At 47.0% G+C, this 10,634-nt stretch overlaps 1 long non-coding RNA gene across 1 annotated transcript; it reads right to left on the reverse strand.

Annotated features, from left to right (window-relative positions):
* Positions 1 to 1,500: 1,500 nt before the first annotated feature.
* Positions 1,501 to 8,358, reverse strand: LOC105241973. Its single transcript, XR_002144561.2, has 3 exons — positions 8,277 to 8,358; positions 4,866 to 4,949; positions 1,501 to 1,768 (listed from the first exon to the last, which is right to left on the reverse strand). It is a non-coding gene; the product is annotated as an uncharacterized LOC105241973 (long non-coding RNA).
* Positions 8,359 to 10,634: the final 2,276 nt, after the last annotated feature.

Consider the following 10,634-nt stretch of genomic DNA (forward strand, 5'->3'; position numbering starts at 1 on the left):
ATATTTAATTTAAAAATTATTAATGAGGTAACTTATTTTTTAAAAATTTGCACTAAATCTTTAAAACTGGTATGTAGTTTATACTTACAAAACATCTTACTTGGCACTGATCACTCCAGGGGCTCGGCAGCATCCACGCTACTCACTATGGTAGCAGATAGTCAGTCCGCATGATCCCAGCCTCCTTAGACACTTCCTACTAGAGATCTCCATCCTAACAGTGTCAGCATGTAACACAGTGCCTGGCACACAGAGGAGGGCAATGTCTGGGTTACTCTTTCCTTCTAGTTTTTGCTTTCACTAAATCAGCCCCATACTGACTTATCCTTCCCCTCTTATCTGGTTATATTGTTCACCTTTTCCAGGTGCTGGCAAGGGCACTGGAAGGCCTGGCGGTGATATTTAGAGCAGTGTTGGGTGACATCCCCAAGGCCGAAATGGCCAGAGCTTAAACTAGATCCCCTGCTCTCTAGACTCTTTGCCCAGCCCATTTGTGGTTTATCCAGAGGGTGACTTCGAACCAGCTAGACTAAAGACAAAGGCTTCGTATAACTGATGGACAGTAGTCCTGTCCAGAAAGTGCACAGAGCTCTCTATCAGAAGAACATCGGTAAGCTGTCCATGAGAGCTGGCTTCCTATCCCAGCAGTGCTGTTCCGCTTAGGTCAGGGATCCAGAACCAGAGATATGTGTACATTTTGCTTCTGACACGGTCTCTGCTTCCAGACCCTGCTACTACCTTCCCAGTAGAGAAACACCATCGTACCGTGGTGGCGTTTCAGAGAGACGGCATCCAAATGAGTAGCTCTAATATGAAAGTTTAGGAAATCAAAATAATCAAACTTCTAGCGAAGGCCATTCTCTCTGCTCCTTGTTTCTCTGCCCTTTCAAAACAGCTTCTTTTTCCAGCTGACACATAAAGGCTCCAACTTGACTTTCATTTTCTCAGGAGCCATCATGATCTTCCCCAGCGTCTGTGCCTTTGCGTTCTTCCCGTATTTCAGATGTGGCCTATGAGACCAAGCAATAATAGCTAAGTACGTGCAGCAGAGCAAAGGATGGAGCCCAGATTGACCAGAGGTCTTCCATCCCTTATCAATTTACCCAGTAACATTGTCTTTCTCTGTAGAGGTTACACTTTTATGCGCATAAGTGAGAATTAGAACATCTCTGCCCCGCTCCTCTAGGTGGTATAGTGGCACAATGATGCATGTTGCCGCCCATTTCACTGGAACATTTGCCATAAATTTGCTTTTAAGAGACATTCTCTTACAGGACTGTCCATGGCCCTTGCATTAAAAATGAGAAAAATATGGAAACATGCATTAAAATATTCGGAAATAAATGGATTCTTTATTACATAAAAGCTCTCATGTGTCTCAAAGGTACTGAGAATAGAATAATTTATCGTAAACGAGATTATTATTGCCGGGAAAAGGTCTATTTTAACGCCAGTTTTCTTGGGGATTAAACCAAACCCAAACGGTCCACTGGGGGTGTTCATAAATGTGTAAGTCAAACGCTTAAAAGCTTTAAGTGGGAAATAACATGCTGATGTAGCATCTTTGGGAAGACAGAACACATTCTGTTTGTCTTATCTCGGGGGGGTCAGCGCCAGTGTCCAGAAACAAAATGAAGATAATGACTCCTCTGAAACCCAGATGAAAATCCGCTGTGCTTTGGGGTTGGAATTGCGACGACAGTGGAGCCTCAGCCTCTCAGCCCCCAGGGTCTCCAGCAGCTGGGCGGCGGCCAGTATCAGGGATCCACTCGGCAAAACAAATATGGGCTTGAGAAAATGTTATCCTGTTGTCCTTTTGGGCACATATTTTGCAAGAAGATAAGTGGGGACTCGAAAGGAAAACTACAGATCTGGAGTTAAGAAAAAGAGTGAATCGTATTTCTGGTAGAGCAAGAAAATAGGGCGTTCTGGTTAATATGCACCATGGATGGACGGCTGGCTTTCGGAGCCTCAGAACACGGTCAAATGTACTTCTCGTGCAAGCGCTATTGAATTAATATTATGTGTACTAACATCGTATTTACATTGAATGAATCTTAATGTGATCTTTCTGTGTTGACAAGGGTCATCTTTATAAATATTAATTATCATTGCACAGTAACTGAGCAGAGAGAGACCTAGTGATTAGAATGCCACGTCAGTCACCTTCACAGGGACAGTTGTAACGGTCTTGGAGGGGAGAAAACCTACCTTCCCCAGGAAGCCGGGGTGTCTAATGACTTAGGCAAGGGAAGAGAGAAGTAATGGGCATTCATTTTGTGGCCAGTGTAATGCCCGTAGAGACTGGCCTGCTGCGGGTTGTATTTCATATTCCCTATACTATAAAGGTTTTATTACATGACCTAGCATGTGATAACAGATGAAAGGCACCCCATAAGTTTTCTCCTAACCTTCCCACTATTATTTCTTTACCAGTACTCTTTATCCCATGTCCTTCTGCAGCTTCGTTTCCAGTCAGTACATTGCCTCCACTGTGGAAAGATCTGCGGCGCTGAACACTAACATCACCATGACTGTCTTGTTTGGAGGGACGGAGGGAGGGTGTGAGCAGCCAGGTCCTGGACCGGAAAGAGAAGCTGGCAAGGAGGAAGTCTGGCTTAAGGACAGGCCCCCCAGGACTGATGCCTTGGCAGTCTATTAAAGTCCTTGGACGTCTGCACTGGGGTTGTAACAAGAGCCAACATTTATGAAGTATTTCGTGTGTGCCAGGACCTGAGTATTATCTCCTTCAATCCTAGCACAACCTGGTGAAGTAGGCACTGTAATCTCTGTTTTCAAGACGAGGCTAAGTTTCAGCAAGATGAGCTAAATCCCAAGTTCACCCATCGGCTCCATGGCTGATTCCGTGCTGTGTGCCCCCTCAGAGTCTGAGCTCGGACCGCTCTGCCCCACGCCACCCCACTGTTACACGTAGCTTGTTTCTTGATCTTTACCCTCTTTGTCTCTCTCCTTTTGAGGATGATGAAGACTTCAGAAAATGTGCTCATATTATCTCTATTCTTTGTAAACTTAAAGAGCAACGTGGCGGTTTCTGGACTAAGACTCACGGGGCCCAAATTCTTACCTTTGTGCAGCCACCAACTCAGTGTGTCATGGTGACACTGGACCATTGGGCCTCAGTTTACCCATCTGTAAAATGAGGGAGTTGGACTAGATGGTCTCTGAGGATGATTCAGTCTCTGACTTTGGGTGTCTTGCCAGGCCTTAAGGCCTAATAATTGCAACAGTAACATGAAACTTGTAGCAGAAATTCAATGATATGGAAAATATGGTGGGTAAACCCACGCTCCCCTTTTGAGGAGGGCGAGGCACGTTGGGAACTTCTTTAGGTCCAACCTTGCCTTCCTAACACAGACCTTGAACTGCTGCCCCGCCCCAAGCTCCAGCAAACAAAATGAAGCTGAGAACAGTTTCTGTTCTGTTCTAAGAACGTGCCCAGGATTCTGGGCTGTAGAGCTGACTCGCATATTTGCCACATGTATTTGCAGACTGCCTTTTGTTAAGTGGTTCCAAGCCCAGTTTGTAAAATAAGGAACTGCATCAAATCAGTGCAGATACGGCAACTGCATTCCTCTCCAGAGCATCCCACCCGGAGGAAGCGTGTTTTTAAACTAGTGAAGGCGAATCCTTCCCACTGTAGGAGAGAGAAAACATAATTAGGCCAATTCGCCACAGCGAGAAGCCTGCCATTCCTTGCCTTTAACGGGGACAGAGTACATTGGAGAGGAAAAGTGCCAAATGGTATGTAATTTTTAAAATCTTGTAAGTGTTTAATGATTAATGCTTGTTTTCCTGCCATTCTTCCCCACTCCCTCAACATCTTCCCCCACTCCAGTATTGATATCCTCTCAGGAATTAGCATAGCTTCAGCTGTTTACATAACCAGAGATTAAATCCAGTTAAGAAGACATCTGGGGAAAGAAAATTACCATAAAAAAACAGAAATATTGTTTGCCTTGGGGTTGCAATTTGAGGCTCACTCTTAGCCTCAGAGGGTCATTTGGTAAAGCTTTTTGGTGGACACTGGGATGGCAGCGGGGGCCGTTGACTATTATTTGGAAAGCAGGCATAAGTGAAAGCATGTGGTTGCTGACACCTGGCCTCACCTCTGGAAGGGATCTGCTGCGCTTGCGAGATAAGATGAAACTGTAATGCAAATACTGATTGAGTTTCTCCTGTTTTGTGCTGGTCTGCCTTGTTGTGTTATCTCATTTTTGTAGGCTTGACCTCCGTACAGTTGGCGATTTTCTACGTGGGGAGTTGTTGTGCCTTTGTGCGTGGTGGGTTTTGTGCGTGGAATGGAGGTTGCCTGAGCCTGTGCCTCCCCTCGGCTTCTCTGTGCCCTGCTCTCATGAGCCTGCCTGATTTGGAGGCAGAGTCAGCCATTACTGCAATAAGCCATGATTCAAAGTGGATTGAATGACGGGTCACCCCGGAGGGAGCCGGCATCAGCCTCGTATTGCTAATCATGGCTAATCGGGAAGGAGCAGATGGGACTGTGCAGGGGAGGGAGTGTTTACAGCAACACAGATCTGGAGCACTTCCTGGGTGAAGGGGGAGGCAGGGACGGTGGGGGAGTGACAGCTGCCGAAGTGGTCCCTCTGGGTCAGTGCCTCTTGACCTCCTCAGAGTGCACAAGAGTCATCTGCTCTGCGTGTGAAGAAATGCAGATTTCTGGGCCCCCAGCTCCAGAAATTCTGATTCTGTCCATAGAGGAGGGTCTCCGATTATTCTGCTGCAGGGAGCCCAGGATCAGGAACACTTGGAAGGGCAACAGGCTGACTGCCAAGGGAGAAGGGTCCAGGAGGAAGAAAAAGAGCAGAACGTAGGAAGTAAACAGATACCTGAAGGCAGCAAAAAATCGGGTCTTTGGAGTCACACTTCGCTGTAATCTCTGCAATGTTAATCTTCATGAGCATTCTTCCTTCCTGTGTAAAACAAGGGGAAATAACAGCGGTGATAATGGGTAATGTGCAGTGAGCTCTTCGCTTCCCACGGGGCCATGTGTTCTAGTGGACCGCCTGATTTAAACCTCACGATAACACTCCAAGGAGGATGTGTCGGTATCTTCATCTTACACGTGGAGAGACTGAGGCACGGACTGAGTATGTAACCTGCCACACTGCTGAGAAGTGTTGGAGCTGGGACTTGCACCCAGGAAGCCCGAGCTGGGGGAATCCAGGGAGCAAACGTAGGCCCTCCAGCCCCTGCCTGACACAGAGGGGCTCTGAACTTGCTTCCTTCCTTCACGGTGTTGCTGGGCATGGCGGTCCACTGCCCTGACTTTTGTCCACTACCTGTTCTCTGTCATTGCTGGACACCCGGGGGGAGGGGCTAGAGTGGGGTGAAAGGCGCTGGATCCGAAGACCTTCTCTGAGTTTCTGTTTCTTCATCTCTGAAATGAGGGCCGTAATTCCCTTAAGTCATGGGGTGCCGTAATCAAATGAGACAATGCCCGTGAAGACAATTTTGTAAACTCTAACATCCTGTCCAAATATCCAGTGATGGTAAGAAGACGTACACAGCTCCAGTCATGACCCAGAGTAGCTGATACCACTCAGATACCGCTCTCCTCCCTTCTAGTAGTTCCCAGTAAAATAAAAATGTGTGTTTATGTGTTGTCAGATAGTGGTATAGTCCTCCTTTCCTAATGAGGCCTCGTTCTCTTGTGGGTGGAGAAGGGGGGGAGATTAGATGTAAGTGTTGAGGCTGCCCCTTAGGGACAGAGGGAAGACTTCCTCCCAAGGAGGTCAGGAGGATGGCCAGCATGCAGGGGATTCCATGACATTCCAGAACATTCCATGTATTCCAATAAGGGGTGAGGGGAGTCCATCCCACAGGCAAAGACTTGAGCTCTCCAAGGAGAGACCAGCCCCTTATTCCTGGCCCTTGCCTTGTAAACAGTCTAACCTGCAAAGCTGATGAACCCTTGTAATATTTAAATGTTTTGTGACATCTTTGACTCAGGTGTATTTAGTGTCTTGTACCTGCTGTTGGAGGTTTTGCTGAGCTAGGATTGTATCAAGGTGCTGTTCAAGTGAGAACCTCCTTTTGAGAAGAGCCAACCCAAACTCACAGATAGGAATGTGGCAAGAGCCACAGTTTCTAGACTAGACAATAAAAGCAAACCAGAAAAATGATCACTTTGAGTTACTGTCTGCTTTTTCTATGAGTCTCGTCATGACGGCTCTTAGAAAAACTTCAGAGCCACCAAAGAGAAATAATGATAATTTTGCCCATAATGAGAGCTTGCAAACAAATTCTTGTGACAAGTCAACACCATCTTCCCACATAAACCTATATACTTCCTTCTGGAAGAAAGAGGACAGTTTTTTTCTCTGGGAAAAGTAGACAATAGATCTGGGAAGAGCCTAGTTAAAAAAAATAAATAGAAAAAAATATCTTTCCCACTTTTTGGCAATAGGTAGAACTCACTGTTTTTGTTTTGTTTTGTTTTTTATCTATATTTCATCCAATAAGAACCTCTTGGTTAGGTCTTCTCTTTAAGGCAGACCAGTTTGGAGAGGGAAGGAATAGAACTCATTTTTACAGAATTCAATTCCTTTCCATTCAATTCTATTCCCTTCAATAGGACTCGATTAACACTGAGGAACTGCTGTAGTCAGCGGACTATGTAGGTCCTGGGAGACAGAAATGCGGGATATTGGCTTAGACTTCTGTTCTCCTGGATCTAGAACGGAAATGGGCATGGGCATCTCTGGGCCAAAGGGGGCTCTTTTGAGGGCAAGGTGGATCAGAGAGGACAAAAAGGCCAGAAAGAACAAAGGTTAAAAATTGGCTTATACTTTGGTGGCGAGGCAGAAGGAACTAAGGGAAGGGAAGACTTCCCTCTGGACGCACTCTATGCGTGCTGTCCTGCCGTGGAGACGAGAGGATTGGAGAGTTCTTTCACATACACTGCTTCGCTTCATCCTTAAAACAAGCTGACTTATTACCTTGATTTTACAGATGAAAACACTAAAGCTCAGTCATGACCTGCTCAGGTTTTGAAGCTGCGACATTGAACCCTTATCCCCTGTCAATCTGTCATTCTTCCTGCACTCTCACCCACTCTACAGACATGTTGCATTCATAGAACATCTTACCCCACTAAGAGTATTTTAAGTTCTATCATCCTGTGTACACTTCATTTATATTTCTCTTCAATCCCCTACCTGGGATAAAGTAGTCTCTGAGAACTGTAGTTTCTGTTGTTGTTTTGTTACTACTTAGATGTCTAAGACAAAGCCTTAGTTTTCTCAACTTTAAGCGTTGGGTCTGGACTAAACTAAGAAGACTTTCAGCCTTCTGTGATTCTGAAATCTGTTAGTATGTTAGTTCACACTCCATTTCTTTTTTTTGTTTGTTTGTTTTTTGTTTTGGGGGATTTTTTTTTTAGTCTTCACAAAAAATCACGTATTGAGAAATGGTGTTCATGGTTCATGCCAAATTCATTACAGTTTGAAAGTTCTTTGGAGGCAGAAAATGAACTTCGATATTTTTGCAAATGTAAAAATTCTTTCAGCCATGCCAAATTAACTCAAAACATCTGAATGGTTTGCCTCCAGGTATCATAAAACTTTCTCTTTTAGGTGGAATTCTATTTCAGAAAAGTTCTATTTTCATAGATGTTGTAGCAGAAGCCGAAACGTTGCAGAGAACCCTGGTGGAATGACATTTGCTGTGTGGGCTGAGAGCCAACTATTGTTCTTGCTGATTCTCAGTGGAGAAGGGAGAAGTATTTACTAACTATCCCTGGAATCTCTCAATTAGCTTGGAATTTAAGGGATTTTCCTGACGTGGTGTGCAGAGGTCATTTAATTCAGAGGGGCCCAGGTGAAAATTCTTAACCCTACAGTGGAAGGTAGGCTGGCTCAGGAAGCCAGTTTAGGATGGGAATCCCACCTTGTTTTCATCAGCCAGCTGGTGCCCTGAGCTCGACCACCCTCTCCAGAGGCGGCTCTGTCTCACCCCGTGGATGACACAGAAGCAATCTAAGACCTGGTCTACGCTGAGTAGCGTGAGAGTGACTGACTCAGAGTGCAGTCCTCTGAGCTGGGTTCCCAGGCCCAGCTCCCCACCAGTGAGCTCCTAAACTCGCTGCGGGCAGGCAGCCAGCATCTGCTTTCCGGAGCGTCCAAGTGACACTTAGACATGCTGTTGGTTGAAACCACGGCTCTGCAGTCTTCTGAAGGACACAAAAGTTATATACACACAGAAAAAAGAAACACAGGTATCACACCAAAATCCCATACCTTCTGGAGTGACAAGTTGTAAAGCAGCAGCTGGGTGCCCAGCTCCTGTGGAGTCCACGGGTTGCTGGAGAGGCAGAGAGAAGACGTCCCAGGACCCTTGCCCCGGGGAGCGCCTGTGAGAAAGGTGAGACAAAGAGGCAAAGAATAAGGCTGACCACCGGTGAAAGACGGGTGTGCTGTTTGGATGGAGGCAGGGCAACACAAGGATCGGCAGAAGCCAAGCCTGGCCTCGAGAGAAGGGGAGAATAGGGTCAGCTGACATTTGATTGAAGAGGTATTCAACTTAAATGTTAGATGTTTTATAGACGGTGGCATATAGATTGAAGTTGTGCTGCTCCGAGCTACCTTCGTGGACCTTCCACACTGGTTGTGGGAGGGGAAGGAGGATGAAGCATGAGGAAGGCAACTGTTTTCCCCACAATAAGAGGGGATCACAAAGCAGATGGATAGAGGTGCTAAGAGGTGGTCTGTAGGGCCCACACAAGAGCCACGGAGTCCTTCGGAGTTCCAGATTCGGAGGGCAGTGAGAACGTGAGGGGCTCCCAGGGAGAGGGCTCCTTCCTGGGGAGCAAAGGCTAGGAGAGGAGGTGAGGGTCTAGACCGGGCCTGCGGTTCTCTTCCCACAGTTGGGCAGTTGGGCTGTGGGTTAGAATTTGAGTCTCCGCCATCTCACCCCGGAACACCATCTTCCAAGAAGTGCGGCCCCTGCTGGGGTCTGGGCGAGCAGAGCAATGCTGTGTTCCTTGGAGAGCCGAACCTTGCAGCCCGGGAGGTGGAAGCAGCCCCAGCCTCAGTGTGCACAGATCGCGCTGTGGGGCTGGGTGGCTAGGACACAGGACAGCCCCCAGCCTGCTTGCAAGCTTTCCTTCGCCAATTCCAATGACCGATTTATTTATCCTTGATCCCTGGCTCTTCGTTTGCAAAAGGGAGCCAAAATATTAATTAACACAAGAGGTTAAGCCGTTGTTTGACCTCCTGGCTCTGCAAAGCGGGGCAGAGGAGGCCACGGGGGAGGAGGAGGAAGGCGATGTGATCTCTGCTAGGCTTTGTTTATAAGTGCCTCCCACTCACTGAGTTCCAGCCTAACTGTAAAAGACACGAAGGGTGTGACTATCAGGCTGGAGGTAAATGGGAACACACTGTGGCTTTGTCTGGGTCTCTAGGGAGTTTTCGGTAATTTTTTTCCTTTCCACCCCCCCCATAAAAATATCTGGGGATTCAGTGATGCTGACGCCGCATTTCTCACCTCAAGCCCGCACTGCACTTTCTCTTCCTTGAATGTATGTGTGGCCGTGTTTTCTCCCCTCATCAGCCACAGGCAGTTTCTCCGTAGCCCTCACTGCCCCAGTGGTCCCGCTCCTGCTAACTTTACACAGACCAGATGGTGTCTAAACAAGTCACCGCTATTGCACGCAGGCTGTGCTCCGCTCCTGAAAATGCGCTGGGGCTGGGGAATGTTGGTTCCTGGAAGCTCATAGGGTTTCCTCTAAGCCAGCAGGACCTGTTTATTTTATTATTTAAAAAAATTTATTTTTCACTGGAGAGGGGACACTGCCCACATTCAGTGGCTCACTAATCCTTTCAAGCCCATAGAGTCAAGCCACTCTTGAACCGAGAGCCACAGTAGAACCAGGGGCTGGCAGTGGCGGGAGAGCTTACCGTGGTCACCAGCGGGGACAGCCTTCAGACTGTGGTGGAATCAGGGGCTACTGACTTCAAGCTTCCGTTTTTAGAGATTAAAAATAGTATTTTAAGTCTCTTATTTAGATTTAGCGAACACTTGGCTCTGGCTAGCACCCATTTGGGTCCTTGTCGCCAATCTCGCAGGACAACTTGGAGGAATGGTTGCCCTCAGTAGACACAGACTTCCCTCCTAACCACACCCAGCAGTCCATGCTCCACTGTCCATCCCCAGAGCCCAGCCCATCACCTGGCTCCACGGGACACACACACGTGGGTTACCAAGCACCCAGCTTCTGAGCTTCGAGGAAAATGTGCCCGTGTAGAGCAGATCATTTTAAAGGTACGTGGGCTTAGGAAACCAATGGTTTTAGTTTCCCTACCGCAAACCTAGCTAGGGCTGCCCCTGACTGCGGGACACATTCATGCATCTCCTCATTTTTGTGTTGCTTCTTATCTGTGATCAATTCAACAAATGTGTAATAAGTGACTGTAACATGCAAGGGACCAGATGGTCCCAATTATCCCTTCAGTTCTATTTCACTTTTTATAATTTTTAAGATACTTCAGCATTTGTGGTCTGTTGACTTTCCCTCTATTTCTGAGCAGGTACCAATAGCCTTATTTCCAAACGAGCTAGTGGAGGCAGGTGATGGGTGTCTGAAGTCACAGGACCAG

Source organism: Ailuropoda melanoleuca, chromosome 3 (genome assembly GCF_002007445.2).
Source record: "Ailuropoda melanoleuca isolate Jingjing chromosome 3, ASM200744v2, whole genome shotgun sequence".
NCBI lineage: Eukaryota > Metazoa > Chordata > Mammalia > Carnivora > Ursidae > Ailuropoda > Ailuropoda melanoleuca.